The following is a 19,191-nucleotide window of genomic DNA, read 5'->3' as shown; positions in this document are numbered from 1 at the left end:
CGGAAATCAGCATACATTTATAAAAGCCTAAGAAATATATTAAATGCTCAACTTATGAGACAAATTTACTTTGCTTTTTGCCAAAGCAAACTATCATATTGCAATTTATCTTGGGGAGGTTGCTCTCGTTCAACCCTTGATCCAGTGAAAATAGCACAAAAATGGATCATGAAGATCATTCTCAAAAAACCTTTGAGGTATTCAACAGAAGATCTATTCGCTGAGTTAAAGATATTGGATGTAAGAGAATTGGTTGTGAGGTGCCTACTACTTAAAGTTTATGATAAATTAAGTGAGGTCAAAAGAACCCAACAAAATATAAACACTCGTTCAGCAACACAAATAAACTGTATTGTCCCATTTGTATCAACCGCCTTTGGTAAAAAGCAATATAATGCAATTGCTCCAAAAATATTTAATGATTTATTGCCAACTATAAAAGACTCAAAATGTAAAACAAATGTTTAAATAAAAATAACTGCACATATAGTGTAGCGAGAGATTTTTTTGAAAAATATATGTAAATCAAAAAACGTAGTACTTTATTGGTACACACATTATTTATATTTTTATGTATTTCATTGCTTTATATTTGTTTTTTATTATATATTATACTATATTATTTATGTTTAAGTAACATGTATTCTTGGCATATATATATATACTTTATATTTGTATATAATGATTTTTAATTTCTTACATATGTTTAGCTAGGCATTTAAAATTAAGTAGTTTTAGTTTTTTTTTATGTTATTGTTTTATGAGTATAGGACTACGTATGCTCTAAAAAGTAAAAAAATCTCCATCTTAGAATAGGCTGAGCTATGTTAGATGGAGAACTATCAGAAACAGAGAACACTCCGTTTTCATTTTATATTAATTAGTTTTGTATAGATTCCCCGTTATTAAATATGTATACTGGTTTTATGCAATAAATTTCTAAAAAATATTATAAAATCCGTACCCAGTGGTGCATAGGTAAAATGCATTGGTAAACCTAAATTCAGCTTATTACGATCATCTGATACGTGAAAGAAAGGCGATCAGTCTTACGCGTCAGGTGTTAGTCCAGGAACAATGAAGTATTGCAGTTTTAACCACCTTTAAAATCAATATTTTACGTCCACCCACCCAGCCGGAAAAAGACCCTAGGACTTCAAGAACGGTAGGTGGACGCGCCAACAGCTTTACAACGAGGCGGACTAATCTTCACTCGATTTCCTTATTCAGGATTTTTACATGAGAGCAGCCATCGAGTCGAAAACACTCGTCCGCAAACGCAGAACTTTATTCTTCATCCACCTAGACACAGAGATAGGAAAAAACTTGGAAATATTCAGAGGGCATTTGTTTTGAAGAAATAAGAACTTAAGTACAGTAAGTCAGCGGATTACGAACTATGGAAGCGAGAGGAAATCAATACAATTCGTTACAGAACTTCAAATTTAACAAATATCCGACAAATCAGTACAAATTGCGCCGACGTTATTTTGCAATATGAACGCGTTAACTTGTAAGCGGTAATGTTGACACCAAACTAAAAAAAAGTAGCAAATATAATTTTCGTACCAGAGCGAGAGAAAAGAGATTGGAATATTACATATTCGGCGGAAGTTACCTTAATAAAACGTAGAAATCAGAAATCGGAAATTAAAATAATAAGCTCACTTAACACTTGATCGAAATTTATCAAAATAAGGAAAATAAATTATCTTGTTGGAAAAAATATTGGGAAATTATGTAAGTATTTTTAATTCAATTAAAACAATGAAATATGGTATTAGTATTTTTATTATGAATATTCAAGTCCTAGAACGGACGCAGCAGCCTCCTATAATAAATTTATGAACCCTTCCTGTACCGTGCTAAAAAAATTCGCGCGTTCCGGTGCTGTGTAGTCAATACAAATTTAAAAAAATTAAGGATTTAAAATCTGGAAATTGGAACATTCCTAGACAACTATATTTTAAGTCAATAGAATATTTGAATAGTAAAAATAAAAACGATGGAGACACGGCAATGGTAAATAACTATTTTGTGTAAAAAAATCACAACAATCAAGAAAGAAAATGCGGGAATATGTTTTTACAATGAAAAGCCAAAGCGCGTTTTTTTTTAACTACATATCTTGAGCACATAGCATACTAATATCTAAATTAAATACAGCGGATTGCGTCAGTTCCAATACGCAACAAATAACATAATATGTACGTGATACTGCATATTTTCATAAATCTGAGTATTTCATAACATCGTACGAATATGAGAGTTTAATTAACATTACAAATGGGTAACAGATTGTTGTTAACGGAACATGTGAAATAACGAAACAGTCAATTTGTTACGGTGAAATATTATCTTAATAGAGTGCATTGGGAAAATTTACAACGTGCAGTGGACAACCGCTATTTCATAATTACATATTGATTTTGGTAACACACTAAAATGATTACAGTAGTTATTCATCGTAAGATGATATCGTGGGTATACTGGCAAAAAGCTTTAAATCTCATATCCCTGTTTTGAGAAATCAAGCATTTAAGTTTTGTTCCAATTGTACTCTTTTATATCCTATTTAAATATAGTTAGATGTAAAGTGCTCAATTAAGAACATGTGTTTAATTTTTCCGTTTCTTAATTTTATTTTCAGTAAATATTAAGTTATTTAAAGCTTTTTGTCTGAATAAAATACCGGGTATACGACTTAACCTTAAATTTATTTATAAACCTACAGATATACGAAATAAAGGCTTAGCGGAAAAGCAAACAGTGGCGAAAAGACGAATTTCATTCAGTTTTGTGAAAGGTTGGGAATATTTGAAGAAAGGATAGGAAACACGGAATACGGACCTACCTTTTATGCGATGCGAATGTTCTTCAATTTCAGGCACTGGATGATGAAATGCACTATGAAATGTAACGATGTTTACAACGACGAGCGATAAATCCAAGAATTTTTATGCAAACTAACGTAATGTGTCAAAAATGTTGTTTTGTTCCAAATCCAAACCTTTTAATGTTGAATTTCTTCTATCTTGATGTCAGGTAGGTACCATAAGGATGGGTCAAGGGAAGGATGGGAAAGAAAGGTAATCGGCCAGGAATAATATCGGTAAATGCTGTTATATACTAAACATCGGGGACTATTTATTTTCTTATTAACGCCTAAAAGACTTTTACATATACAGAGGTTATCAACAATTAAAAAATATGTAAATGTAATTAAAAATTTAAAAAATTAAAATCACTAGGTAAGTACTCAATTAGTATTTATTTATTTTATTGGGTAAACAGACAGTACGTATAGAAATATTGACAATTTTAGAGTTTTTAAGAATAATTAGTTACTAAAATTTGTTAAAAATATAACAAATATATCTATTTTTTGGTCTTTAGTGTGTTTGTTCCCGAGAGAGTGAATTCTTGGGAACGGAGAATTATGTGCGAATTTGACTAAGCGATATAAATGTATCTTTATTTTATTTATTTATTTATTTGCACCACAATAAATATCTTAAATAAATATGATGCCCATGAAATATTCTAGTGTAAAACCCCCTTCAATTAAATATTACTTGTCAACCATGTCGGGAATCGAACCCGAGACCTCTTGCATGGTAGGCAAACGCGCTGACCACAAAGCGAGGCTGACAAGTAAAACATATCAACACGATATATTTTTATTTTATACATATTTAAAGTAAATTGATGATTTAATAATATACACCGTATGATATTGTTATATAATTTCGCACGATTTAAAAAAAAAATATGGGCTTACAAAAATAAATAATAAATTAAGCAAAGCCAGGAAAAAAAAAATTTTTTATTGTAAGAAATTACAATAATAATAGTATAAAAATGTTATATATCAGAACACTTAAAAGCACGTTGGTTATAAAACGTTGAATATTTAATATAATTTCAACATTTACAGATTGGGGGGTATTATTGAATTTTAAGAAGTGCTTGTTTTCTTGAAGAGGTACTGGTATCCACAGAGCTTTTGACATATCATTGGTTGGTTTGAATTATCACTTTACAAACTGTGAATCATTGTTTTGAAACACAAAATTCACAATTCTCCCACAAAAATCAATACATGAAGGAATTTAATTGAATATATTAAGAAGTTGAATGAAGGTTTAAAATATTTACATGTGCAAATAAACTGTTATGTTTAAATGTGGCCTAGAATTTGTAATTTAAAAGCACCACGGTCGAGATATTGGTATTTTTTTCTACCTACGACTTGTCATACACACGTCACATACGTGTTAATTTTTTAGTGGTATCTGTCTTGTAGTTTGTTTATGGCAGTGGTGGAAACAAGTCGATATTAAATTAATTTTATTCAAAAAGATAAACGCAAATCTGTCGCTTAATAATGCTCTTTATGGAGGCTACCGATTTAGCTCATCATAACGGGTGATAAGACGTAGATGTATGAAGATGACGTGGAAACAAGTCGACAATCTTCGAAGTGGCGCTTACCAACTGAGCCAAAACCCAAAAAACCACGCCAAAATCGCTAAAAAATCAAGAATGTTGACTGTTGTCTTCAAATAGCATGGTGGTGTGCGCTCAGAGAGCCTTCCAACAGGCCAGACGGTCAATAAAAATATTATTTAGACGCACAGAAGCGTTTGAGGGATAAAATTAGTCGATAAATGCCAGATATATGGATGTTTCACTCTTAGTTTTTGCATTACGATAAAGCGCCGTTTCACACAGCTCTCCTTGTAAGCGATTATTCAACCTTAAAAAACATAAAATTCATTCCCCATGCACCGTATGCACATGATTTCCACTTTGCGGAAAGTATTTTGATTCAATTCAGGTGATAAAAGAAAAATCGCAGAGGGATCTTAAGGCCATTCCGAAACCGGCTTGCGATAAGCGCTATAAGCATTGGGAAAACCGTTAATAAACGGCATAAAATAAATTTGATGGATAATTGAGCGATTTTTTTTATTTTAATTCCAGGTCATATTTTTAATATAAATATTAATGAATAACCCGCTTTGACTATATTTAATTATATTTTAGAGGCTTGTCAACAAAATGACGGAACTCCCTTTGCTATACGAATTATTCCAGTTATTCTATTCCAGCTATGCTTCGAACTACTAGTGTCTAAAGGCTAGGCACTACACGCGTTTAACTTTATCGAAAATGTTATAAAATATTTGGAAAACGGCTTGAAATTTGATAAGATGGTGAACGAATTTTTATTTCTAAACGTGTGCAATATAAACTTGCAGAAATCCTTCAAACAACGAGGTGCAATATCGGATATTGTGTCGAAAATTGTGAAATATTCTAGCACTTACTCTGGAGAATGAAAAAGGAAAACTAAAACAACGCCAGCAGCGCTCAGAAAATTGTCCTTGGGTGTTTTATGAAACTTCTTATTTAATATTGTCGCGGAAGTGTCACGTCTTACGATAATCCATAAAAAAAAGATTTATGGAAAATTTTCACTTCGCCACGAGTGCTTTATCCCGGGTCGCTTTATTTCGTCCCGGGATTTCGGGATCAACTTGTTATGTATTAAGATCGTTTTTTGCCCCGATTTTCAGGGATTAGCAAGAATTCCAGGATTTTAAAAATCTAAAGTTAAATTATTATAAATAAGTGGCCAAAAAATTTACATCCTCATTTGTTGTTATCATAACCCGCAGTAACTATGTACACGGTACCGCGTAACTAAATAAAATATACAAAATCTTGGTTGAAATACATATAATTAACATGAAATACATTTTAAATGTAAAAGGTTTGAACCGGGTTCTGGTTTCGTGGCAAGCATTGCGGACTCAAGAATTGAAGTCCGAGGTTCGAACCCGCTCTATCACAATTTAATTCCCCTTTTCTAATAGCACAACTCGTTAAAAATGTCCTCAAAATTTAAATGTTTGTGTAATTCGTAATGAGGCAAATATTTATTTTTTGTCCAAAAAAAAGGATTTTTTTTTTATGGTTTCAAAGAAAAAAAAACAAACGAAAATAAATAGTTCTATGAAACAATAAACATTTTTTTAAATATTTAAAATATAAAATTACTCCTTAAATTAGATTGAATGAATCAATTAAACTTGTTTAACGGTTACATTGCTTTATTAAAATAATAATATAAAATAATCGAACAGACGTGAAGCTGCATAATACTAGCGCTTTTGAGGGTAAAAAATGTTTCAACCGAAGAACTCGATAAATACCTTATCCAAACTTGCAAAGAAAACCCTTTAAAGTTTATAAATGGTATCCATTCGTCGGACCGTAAGGGTCGTGGTGAAAAACAAACACAATATACTACTACTGTCTCCCTTTGGCGATCCTCGTAAAAAGTAAAGATAGCCTCTAAAATATGTAGTAACTGGATTCCGAAACAAGCCCTTGTGCAACAACGTGGAAATGAGTAAAAAAAAAAACCACGTAAAATTTATTTTCCTAAGCTCGAATATAATATTCGCTCTCGAAGCCGACTTTTTTATGAACTGTAGCTTTTGTTGACGTTTACTCGTATCGTGGAGACGGTCTTGGGTTTTAAAGTTACGAAACTTCCGCCTGGCACAAGAAGATTGGTGTTTAAAGCAGTTTCGGGCAAATATTAACTACACGAACATAACATTTATTATGAACACTGAGGAAAGTTTTAGGAACAACGGCCTTCTTGGGAGAGTAACACGTATGATGCGAGAGCGAAAGGGAACTTTATATTGGCTCCTAAACAACCCTTAGGTAGAACTGAGGATAAGCAGAGGGAAAAGGGAGAGAACTCACAGCCGAACAACAATAAACAAAATAAGATTGGTCTATCATTTTGATCGGTTGTTCTTTAAAAACTTTTCGTTCGATGCTGAAGTTACTGAAGCGAATAATGTTAAAATTCATATTAAACCGACTGTTTGTTCAGGCTCTTGCGTTTGAGTGAAATATTTTCGTTTCAAATTGTCCAGTAAAAAACGCGTCGGCGAAATACAAAACACGCTTCATTAATTACAAGTGAGGTCCGAAAACAATTTGACAATGTTTGAAGTTAATCACTGACTCGAGAGCGGTTATGAACAACGACAATATTTGTTGTGTTCATAAGGTGTGAATGTATGCAAAAAAAACCCACATGAAAATATGCATATTTTATTATTTTTCTAACGATGTTTTACCGTTTTATCACTTATCTTGTAATTGTTATATTTTCTGTGATTTTATTATGTTTAAACTATATCTTTTATTTATTTATTCATGAAAACGCATATATATTTATTACAAACAATAATAATAACGCATCCCTAACTCTATGAGGCCAAGAGCCCTGTGTTGAGTTGGGATACGACATAATGGAAAGTGGAAGCATGGTACATTATTAAATAATAGCAAAATATAAAATTAAAAATTATTACGTGAGTATATATTTCAATAAACATCTGGACAACACGCTTAACCCTACAATGCCCAATGTACACGATCTGCTACATCCCAATGATGGGTAAATAAAAGTCATTTCAAAAGTGTTTATCACTCGGCGAACGGTTTATTATATTGTATACATACAAGCCATTATAATTCATTTTTAAAAGTCGCCAACTAGGTGAAATTTTCGGATAAAATTTTAAACAAAAAGTCAGTTGAACGTATTCCGTTAAAAGTGTAATTTAGTTCAAGTTGAAAGAGTGATTTCTTTGGGTTTTTTTTAAAGATATGAAGCTATACCTAATTGTTTCCGCAACTTTTATTATTATGTGAAAAGATGTTAATAATAATCGTTATTTCTAGTTTTTCTTACATGATTGTATTTTTCAACCTTTTAATGCCCGATGTAGCATATTGTTCACATAAACTAAAATATGAAATCAAAACTGAAATTTTTTATTTTTTCATTATTTATTCCAGTATTTGCATCAAAAAACGTACATAAAAATGTGTTTTGGTTAGAATTAGAAATAATGGGTATTAAAGGGTTAATAGTATATTAATCTATGCAATATCTCGTGGCAATCTCCCCCAATGGTCTTGTCTCTTAGACAAAATTCAAACTTAAGAAATAGAAAATAGCTTTCGTTTTGGAGAACTTCATATGATCATCCAGGACATTGAACACTCTCGGGGCCACAGAAAAAAATATCTGAGCAAAAATCGTACGTGTTTTTGACTTTTTTTATACATTTTGTAATAATTGGCTACGGCTGTTAATAAAAAAAATAACAAATAAATCATTTATGTATTACAATACATATAATAATATTAATTACTCCCAAGGGGGTTAAATCCAGTTCTTGTCTACAAGCATTTAGATAGACTCAAAATATTGAAAATAAATTATTATTTATAAAGGACCTTATACGATAAATTTTCCATAAAGTTTCATACATAAATTTTCAATCAAAAATATTAATGAATTTTTCTAATATTTTTTCGAACCAAGCAATAAATAATATGGAAGATAAAAACAGTGACAAAATGCAAAAAAGTGAACGAAACATTGCAATGAATGTGCAACATTTTTTTATAGAAACAAAAATTGTATTTTACAAAACAATATTGAACACTTAAAGAACATATTATAAATATAATTTTTGTTATAATTAATTCATCAGAAAAATGTTATTCATTGAATATCTATTCATTAGAAGTATATTAATTTATCAATATAAAGTATTAATAGAAGGAACCAATATAGAAAGCAGCCAGCTATTTCAGTATTGTATATTCGTATGAGAAAACGATATCTACTAATGGCTGTTAGGAATAAGATGAAAGCTTTATATTTTAGGTTTAGGAGCGAATAAAGGAAATTCCTAGAACCGTTTTTAATTTAGTACGGTTTTAGTGAGTGAAAATTGCGAAACAGACATTTCACGAAGAAAAATATACAATTAATTTGTTCGCTTATTTATTTATTGATTATGATCAATATACATAAATATATACAAACAAATTTATATGTATTGAAGAGAAGAGAAACACATAAAATAAAGATAACATTTTACATAAGTATACATTTTTTTAACGTTTGCAATTCACAGTATGTCGCCCAACTGGACGATAGTCTGTACTGAGGCCAACAAATTATGAATTATTTACTGGTTTGCTATGAAACATTAAATTAATAAATGTATACAAAAAAAACAATTATACTAAGCATTGAGGAGAATTTAGAAATACAATATTGTGCGAATTAATGGAATAAAATTCCTTGTAATCATAAAATATGTTTTTTATTAATATTTTGAGTTACAGGGGATGTTCAATCATTAAATATTTTTTATTGAATAGAATGAATGTCTTTTTTTTGCTTTTATAACAGCCTGAACACGTTTTGGCATTGAATCAATTAAACTTCGGCAATTTTATTTTATTCTGTCATCTCGAAACCATATCTGAATAACAGCTTCTTTCATCTGTATTTTGGTGGTGCAGTCCAATTTTTGTATCTTAGATTTACAAATCGCCCACAAATTTTCTATAGGGTTAAGGTCAGGTGAATTTCCAGGCCAGTTTAAAAGAGTTATCTTTTTATCATCGAAGTACTTAGCATAAACATCGATACGTGACAAGGAGTCGAGTCCTGTTGAAATACCGCCCCACCATTAGGACAACATTTACTCAGTTTTGTACTCAAGTGCTGCTCCAATAGAGCTTTATACTTTAGGCTATTCGTCATTCCTTCTATTGGTATCAAAGATCCGGTCTCCATATACAAAAATCAGCCCCAAAACATCTTCTTCGTAGGATATTTCACCGTTTGGTCAATATGAGCCACAGTAAATTTTATATCCCCACTTTTTCTAACAATTTTTGTGCGATATCCCTGCACGAGAGAAACGGGTCTCATCTGAAAACAGCACCTTTCTCCAGTCTTTTACAGTCCATTTGGTATATTTTCTAGCCCGAAAAAGCCTTTGCTTCATCATACGTGCCGTCAAGAGTTGTTTCTTCTGTGGTCGAATTGCTTTTCTTCCAGATTCAATAAGTCTTCTTCGTACTGTTGAGTCATGTATCATCACCCCAGTGACTGCCAAATCTCGATTGAGTTCGTAACTTGTTTTTCTGGGGTTTAACTTTTTATTTCTGACTCAAAAAATTACAAAAACTACTATTATTCCATTAATTCGCACAATACTATATATTTTATGTTAGATTCACTGCATAGCCAAGAGTATATCATAAATGAGAAAACAATTGAACTGGATAGGAATAAAGAAAAGACTATTGTATAATGTATTTGTATTTATATATAAAGTGTTTAATAATCTCATGCCAAAGTATTTTATAAGTGAAATTATATTAAATAGAAATGTACATAAATATAGGACAAGAAATAGAAATAGGATAAGACTACCACTTAAGAAAAAAACAAAATCACAAAATAGCTTAATGTATAAAGGGTTAAAACTGTATGATGAGATGCCTGAAAGTATGAAGAATGAAAGAAAACTTACGGATTTAAAAAAAAAATGTTATGCTTATTGTAATAATGTAGTTATGTAAGAAATATTTAATAAGTATTTGTTATAATTGTAAATATATTAGTTAATATACAATGTAATATTCACTAACTTAAGTAAATAAATAAATAAAAAAAATATGAGTTGACTTACTATATTACCATTTTTTCGTATTATTTTATATTAACTTCCTCATACTTTTTCCATACTCTCTTCGTTCCATATTCCATTTTTATATATATATTTTCCAATATATTTTCCAATCCCTTTATTTTATTCCATTTCCTTAAACTGTATTTTTTGTTTGTCATATTATTATCCCGGTATTATTGATCTAGGTAGTTGGTATTACTTTGTATGGTTTTATTTTGTATAATTGGGTAGATTTGAATAAAGAAATAAATAAAGAAACATGGAAATATGTTTTTAAAGAAGATTATAAAATATACCGTTTGATAATACTAATTGTAAGGAAATACTAACTTTTGAAAGTAAGTAGCGTGAAGAGGTATGTAGAACGTAACAGGGTGGTATAACGACAGAAGCAATTAATATGGAGACACATAACTTGGGCTGGAACGCGTATACTTAGTTTAGCGACATTAATTTATCAAACCGTACCCCAAACATCGAAACACCTGTTACTTGAATTGGGAAAACGACTAGTTAGTTAACCACAAACAAATTAATCGGCCAACCATCACCTACAATTCACTATAAACAATTTCAAGCACCGGTTAACGTCGCGGGTAATACACAAGACAAATGGTTTACAGTAAATCTTACATTTGTCCGGAGGTTTAGGTAATTTCGGGTAAATCTACATTTTGTCCGGAGGCTCGGTAATTTCGCTTTCGGAGGGCAGAGAGAGTCGGGTTCAATTATGGCCCGAATCGAGAATTGGAAAAGCTCGTCTCGGCGTTACTGTTAATCAGAGCTTCCCGCGGGACGGAACGGGGTTAAGTGAGGCGTCGGGACGCGTGACGGAAGGCGCCCGACCCCAGCACACTTCCGAGAAGCGTCGCGTAATTATGCCGGAAATAAATCGGATTACTAAACGAAAAAATAACAAAAAACCTCAGAGCATTCCTTTCTCTGGGTGGTGACGTATTAATTTGACAAAACTTGTCTTCTCAAAATCAGGCCTAAATTACATCTTCTAATAATAGTAACCATCAAAATTTAAAAGGTTAGAAGTTCTAAACAACCCGACTGTGGAAAACATCAAACTAATGTTTCCGAATTTTCGGGTTTGCTGTTCATCATATTGATGTGCCAGATATTTTTATTTGATTACTACTATGTTTCTGACCTAATTCAATATTTGTGGTGATATACTCGTATGTCTGTGTTAATTAATAACTCGTCCCAACTCAACACGGGACTTTTAATCCTAACTAAAACGGACTTTTGCCCTAACTTTGTAGTTAGGCTGCAAACATCCAAAAAATAAAATATTTTTTTATTTTTATTTTTTTATTTTCTTTTATTCAGGAAACATACAGTACAGTTACAAAGTTTAATATTTTACACAATTGGACTTAATTCTAATGGACCAGTGAAGTTTCCATATTAAAAAATATGTAATAAACTAAAAATATGTAATAAACTAGTTATAAGTAAATAAATAAATAAATGTAATTACGAAATATTTAGTTCGTAAACTGGGCAAAATTATATAAATAAAATACGAAGATTCAAGTTACACTTCATTTATTACAGCCAAGATCTGAAAGTCCTTTATTTACATAAATTACTCTGAAGTTCTCCGATGAACTTTCCCCAATTAATTTAAATGTTTATGACTCAGAAAGTTGAAATAAGCTGAAAAGTCCCGGGAAAACTGAAAGTACGAAACTCATAAAATAATACGACACTTCCAAGAACACTGAAATTACACAAAGCACGTGATTATCGAACGAACACTGATAACAACGTTATTGAAAACAAGTTTTTTGCAGGTAAATAACATTTTATATACTATACAATGTACGTGTACCTTCATAAACATTGAAATAATTGAAAAAATAAAACAGAAAATACATATTTGACATTATTTAAATAGTACAAAATTTCGTAACCCTTCCCCTTATTTAATAAACCAATTGGCGCTTTCACCCTCTAAGAGGTATCTTCAGACTTGTAAACAAAGTCTGAAATTTTAATACCCTGTCACCGCTCTAATTTTCTTGCCTCCTCTTTCACAGTGGTAGCCGCTCGATTGTGGAATAATCTACCCACTAATGTTAGAGACGCCTCTTCTTTATTTACATTTAAGTCAAGATTGAAATGTCACAATCTAAATATTTAAATTGTTCCTTTATCCTTCTTCTTTCCTTCCCATCCCCTCTCCTCTCTTCATAGTATAGTGTTAATTATTTTTCTTTATATATTTATTTTTGTTTATCTTTGCTTTTAATTTTTGAATAAAATTGTAAGATTCAATATGTCCATGTATTTATAATTTTCTCAAACTGAACGGTTTGGGTAGGTAGGAAGAAATTTTCTTGAGGCAATATGCCCGCCCTTATATGTATATATATATTGTATTTGTATAGAAAGTGTCAAATAAATAAATAAACAAAGGGTGTTTCCATGAAAATGCGACAAGAATTTGAAAAAATTGTAGATAAAAATATACATTTACACCGGACACGAATATAAAATTAAAGTTGTTAAGCGGATGAGATATTTAAAAAAATATTATTACAATAAACTATGATTTGTGTAAATCGTGGGCTAATGTGCGTTAAGTCGTCGGGGTGGTTTGGGGAGTCATATGGGATCATTTCGCAATATTGGAAGGCATGGTATTGTGCGATATCGCGGTGATTAATGGTCCCGACTACTGGCGGGGTGGGGGCGGGATACGGGAATTAGTGTGTTCGGAAAACTGTAAAACTTACATTATTCAATAAAGGAAAGTCAAGCGAACGGCCATGGATGGACGAGCCATGCTCCATTTTAGTTTTTTTTCGCCTACAAACACGTCAATATTTAAATTAAATATCACACACAAAAACAAAGACAAACATAGGACATAGGACACTCAAAAATACTATTTAACGCACTTAAACGCTATTACTACTACTACTACCATCACGCCATTTCCCCGAAAGGGTAGGCAGAGAGAATGGACCGTCACCCACGTTTATCCTGGCATACATTCCTAGCTTCTTCCACATTCGTACGTCTTGTCATACATACCCTTAGGTTCTGTCTGCTTTTGACATGACCAGACTTAAGATTTTGGTTTATCTGATCATGCCACGTCTTCCTTGGTCATCCTCGCCTCACGTTACCGTTCATTTTCGCCATATATACTTGTTAACCATTCTTTCGTCGTCCATTCGTTCTATGTGACCAAACCATCTCAGAGACCCTTTCTTAATCTTATCTATAAACGCTATAATGACTTATTTACTACAAATTTAAAATCAATCTGACAAAGCACACGATGACTTCATTGACCAGACAAGACATTAGATGACTAGACCTTATTACATTTATTATATAACTCTAAGGGGTTTTAAAAAAGATTAAATAAATAAAAAAAACCCTTTCAATTCGGGTATGCATTCAAATATACACGAATTTTAAGATTTTTTTACCCTCGTACCTACCGAAATTCAAAAGCGGCGAGTTTGTTTTTTACTATTGGAATCTCTAAGTACGTCACTATTTTTTTTTGTATGCGTCGCTTATCAGTATTACACAGAAAAATTCGTTTAAAATAGTTATGATTTATACCGTTCCTCATTTTTTTAGCGCAAATTTATTTAATTTAAAACAAAGTCACCTAAAAAATAAAAAAAAACATTTTGATTGAATTTTTTTAGATTACGAGCTAAACCAGGCAATGCTTTGCTATTGCTAGATTTGAGTAGGTACATAAGTACATACCTGTTACAGTTTACATAAATTGTGAGGAGAGGGAATTTTGACAAATAGGTTTTCGAACATTGTTTCCCTGGCACTGTCTCGCAGATGCCTCCCTGACGTTGTGGGGGAAAAGATAAACTGCATGTCAGACCTTTTGTTAAAATAGACCAAATCGACGTTTCGGTATCCCGTTTCCCGCAACTCAAAACTGAACCCACTTTGTTATTTTTTTAAACAGAGTATCAGAATAAAATCTGTATCCGTACGTTTTTCTACTAGTGTTATATTAGTGCGCCGTGCGCCCGAAGACAGCAGATAAAACTGTGCTTTTTTGCGGGTTTGCATTGTTATAGTTCCTGTAATAAACTATTTTTATAAAAACGAAACAAAAGGGACACGCAAATGGTAAATATATATAGAGTGTAAAAAAAACAGTACTTTAGTGCCATAATCCAGAGAGAAAATACGGGTATACGTTCGTATGAAGAAAAGTCGGACCGCGTTTTCTCTTAAGATAAAACGATATTGAGCATAAATGTTTGATTATGTCCAAATGCTTGCAGACTGGCTGGATTTCCTCCCTAGGGAGTTGTTCATATTTAAATTTATTTCAACAGAGAGGGAAAAAATTTCGTGAAGGGAATATGAAAGTCTAGGCATTTACAGGGCTTATGACCTGTCATTGGCTGGTTTGAGTGGCCACTTTACACACTGTGTAACATTCACCATTCTGCCCATGTTTGAACATGTTGAGGAAATGTGGATGTTTTGAATTTGTTGCAATAATTTAAAGATAATAAATTGAACATGAATGTGGCCGAAGACAAATTTTAATTTTCGATTTCGAAAAGAAATTCAAGCATTTCAAATCACATATATTTTTGTGAAATTTTCCTTTATTTCAGCTAAAAATTATGCCTTCGGTAAAACTTTAATTTTTTTTATTGAAAACTAATCGTTTTCGGTAAGAGCTGGTCTGAAGGTCATAAAAAAGTCCATAAGATATTGTTTTGAATTTAATATTACAACCAGAATTATCTTCTTTTTTTTAAAAAAAAGGGAATACAATTCTTTAAAAAAAGGTTTCAACTAAAGTACTCGTATTTCAATAAATTTTTCAATTCCGCCACTTTCATGTTCAATTTGTTATATTGATATTGACTAAAAAAATATTGACTAAAAAAACTGAAACCGTGTATTTTTTTTAAGTTACTGGATAACGCTACGAAATGATTTGTCAAGTTAAAAAAAAGGTTTAATTTATTTGTACTTTGAATATAATGTATTTTTAGTGTGATGTAAACAAAAATGTTAAAAAAAAAGAATAACACAATGAACAACACTTTTGATTGTATATTTTTAGGTTGAGTTGTAAATCGACGTTGGTAGATAACGTAAGTATAAAATGAATTCCGTAAATTTTAAGCGATTAAGCTTAATATTCGTGAAACGAAAGAGCGCCATGGGAAAAAGAGTTTACTCTGACTTGAATCCAAAAGCAGAAAAGGGCAAAAAAACATTATTTCGGCCCAGGGGTACGTATTTACGTAAAGTAAGCATTGGATTTACATCAATCTTAAAGTACGAGTACATGTAAAGCTGATGGAAAAAATGATACCCAAAAACTATTTAAAATCATGCGTAAGAGCTGTGGTAAACGCACGATCTGCCTAGGAGTTGTAAAAAACTCTGATACAGTGATCGAATCAGACACAGACTGCGTGAAGGAAATATGGCGAGGTCATTTCTAGAGAGTACTTAATCACCCCCCTCCTCTTCCACCTTCGATATCTCAATCCCGAGTCGTACTTGAAAAACGGAACGCCACCAGGAATTGACGATATACATCCGGAATTTCTCAAAAACAGCATCACTGGCATTATTGGCCCTTTACACCAACTAATGACCAAGGTGTGGGAACAAGAGAGGCGCCCGAGAAACTGAGTAAATGGGGAGATCATCGCATTGCACAAGAAGGGTGATCCATTAAACTGTGATAAATATCGTGGCATCACGCTACTTTGTGTACCTGGAAGTGTATTTGCATATCATATAATACTGCAAAGAGTTAAAGGACAAATTATGCGAGTATTAAGGGAGAATCGGGCAGGTTTCCTATCTGGTAGGTCATGCGCGGATCAATCTATAACATACGCTGTATTCTACAGGAGAACAAAAAACTAAATAGTTCCTTGGCTATAAGCTTTGTAGATTACGAAAAAGCGTTTGAAAGTTCGCACAGACCTACACTCTGGAAAATACTTGAATCATATGGGGTCCCTATAAATCTAGTCGAACTTATCAAAGCCCTCCACCCAAGTAGCGAGTGCCGAATCAGAATCAACGATGTTGTCACAGAGTCTTCTGGGGTCAAGGTTGCGGCCGTGCACCGTTAGTTTTTATAATTCTCATGGACTTCATCCTGAGGAAGTCAATTTCAATAGATCGAGGAATATTTATCTCCTCCTCCTAAAACCTCAGCGACCTAGAGTATGCCGATGATGCGGTTATAGTTGACGATTCAGCACAGGTGTTCAGACTACTGTAGATAGCTTAAATAGGTACTTCGCGTGCTCAAAATCAATATTGCAAAAACTCATGTACTGTGTAACATTTCATATCTTGATGTCCGAAATCCCATGACTATCAAAGCAAGTCATCAAATGGGCCGAAAGTTTCAAATACCTGGGAGTATGTGTTATGGAAAATACCAACTTTAAAAAAAAACAAAAAAGAACTGTGAGTGCGGCTAGGAATAGCAGGCGCCACATGCGATTCCAATGTGCGTTTATTTTACTAAATGCGTTTTATACACTATGTATATAGCAAAAAAAAATATATTTTCAATGTCAATGAAACTGAAAACGTACCCATTTTCATAAACATATTATAATTTGAGTATTCACAAAAGAAAACAATATTCTCAAATGTTTCAGTTCAAATCTGCGATGTTTATTGTTTCTTCTAAACATTTTTGTGAAAAACATTTTTTATAATATTTTTAAAAATAGAACGTTCTGAAAACACTGTATGTCATATTCAATTTTAGGAGAATATTTATTAAGCAAAAACAGAAAAGTCGGACGAACGTTGCGTCGCTTGAGGTATTGTTGATACATTATCTTAGAAAAATGTGTTTTTGTGCATCGTATTAAATACTTAGCACACGCGTGGTCACTAGTCCGCCCCCTTTCTTTAATAAATTGGTTTTTAATAATATAATTTAAATGATACAAAAACAAATCTTAACGTACAAAACAGGTTTTTTTCATTTTGCACACAAATCAATTTAATTTCAACGCAATACAATACATACTCGTAATGCGTTCATATATACGAGTAATTTGCTCATATAGCGACTTTTCAGGATGAAATTACTTTTCGTTTTAATTAAAAACCACTTCTTTCCTTTCGATAAATTATCCAAGTAATTAATTATTTATGCATAGCCCTCGTCTCGAATTCCATCAATCACTATGCAAAATATCCCCCGAATTTAATGGGATATCGAGTACAAGCTATTAAAACGTTATTTTAGATTCAATCGTAAACTTTCAATGGTTTTAACTGAGCAGTATCCAAGTAATGGGGAATAAATTAGATTAAACAATACGAAAACGAGATAATTATAATATAAATATATTTTTATTAAGTACGTAAATACAGTTGTAGTGATTCAAATATTACAACAGAAATGAAGAATTTTTTTGAGAAGGCGACATGAAAGTCTAGGCATTTACAGAGCTGAGAGCAGCCTCCGAGTTAAATTGTTAACACTCGTTCAGGGTTCTGGTTTTAATTCACACGCTGAACTGTATTTTTCATCCGCTTATACACAGACAGTTCCTGGCAAGGTTGACGTGAAATAATTGTTTGAAGGTGGTTGGTTGGTTGGACAATGTAATATTTCACTGTGCGCGTATGTGTATTAATTACAGGTTTGAAAATGTCAAACCTGACATTAACTTATTGGGTTGACTTTTATTTTGTAGAACTACGTATTGTTCGTTGTTTTCCACAACTACAGGCCAGGAGACCTAATTACAGTGGTGAATTACCGTACAGAATACCCAGGTTTGAGAAAAAATAGATTTTTATTTCATGTGTTCTCATCGTTAATTGAACCTTCCGTGAGAAAGATAATTAATCATTACTATGATAAACTTAATATTGAAACCAAACACTAGTCTAGAAATTTTATATTTCGAAACGAAAAATGGTAAAAAAAAGTTTTAAAATGCCCGAAGAAGATAGAGGTCCAGTGCAACAGAAAATTGGACATAAAAAAAGTTTTCTCACGAGAGGCAAAAATTAGAGCATCAATTTTTGCGCGGCAAAGTTTGTCGAAAATGCATGAAAATCATAATGATCTATTTTGAAAGACGTCACTAGTTCTCCGAAATCAACCGAAGGCAGAGTGTTGCGATTCATTTCCGGTTACTGACCAATCAGGAAAACTTGCTGTAGAGAACTTGAGAGGTCACAGGCGGAATAATTTCAAAATCACCAAACATCAAAAAATCATAGCGCTGATAACACGATACATAAAAATACATTAAAAAATGGCTTAGTTCGATTGTCTATTAACAAATAAAAAAATAATAAAAACCACTGCAATTCCTTATTGCCCGATTTTTGTTTTAAAAACAAAACAAATAAAATAATAACACATGAATTTAAACAATGTTTTGACTTTGTCCAAATGCTTGCAGACTGGCTGGATTTCCTTTGCCTAGACTTCCATATTCCCTTCTCAAAAATGTTTTACCTCTCTGTTGCAACAAATTCAAACAAAAATTTTAATTGACATATTACAACAGAGATGAACAATATTTAAGAGAAGGTAAAATAGAAGTCT

The 19,191-nt window shown here is 32.1% G+C and overlaps 1 long non-coding RNA gene across 1 annotated transcript in view; it reads right to left on the bottom strand.

Annotated features, from left to right (window-relative positions):
* The window catches only part of LOC148278950 (uncharacterized), a 254,560-nt gene that overhangs the window by 26,177 nt on the left and 209,192 nt on the right, over window positions 1-19,191 (bottom strand). The gene's annotated exons all lie outside the window — the stretch shown is intronic.

Source organism: Micrasema longulum, unplaced genomic scaffold (genome assembly GCF_059751315.1).
Source record: "Micrasema longulum isolate JH-2025_06_02 unplaced genomic scaffold, ASM5975131v1 h1tg000805l, whole genome shotgun sequence".
Lineage (NCBI taxonomy): Eukaryota > Metazoa > Arthropoda > Insecta > Trichoptera > Brachycentridae > Micrasema > Micrasema longulum.
The sequence above is the reverse complement of the archived record's forward strand: the minus strand, read 5'-3'. Positions and strand labels throughout refer to the sequence as shown.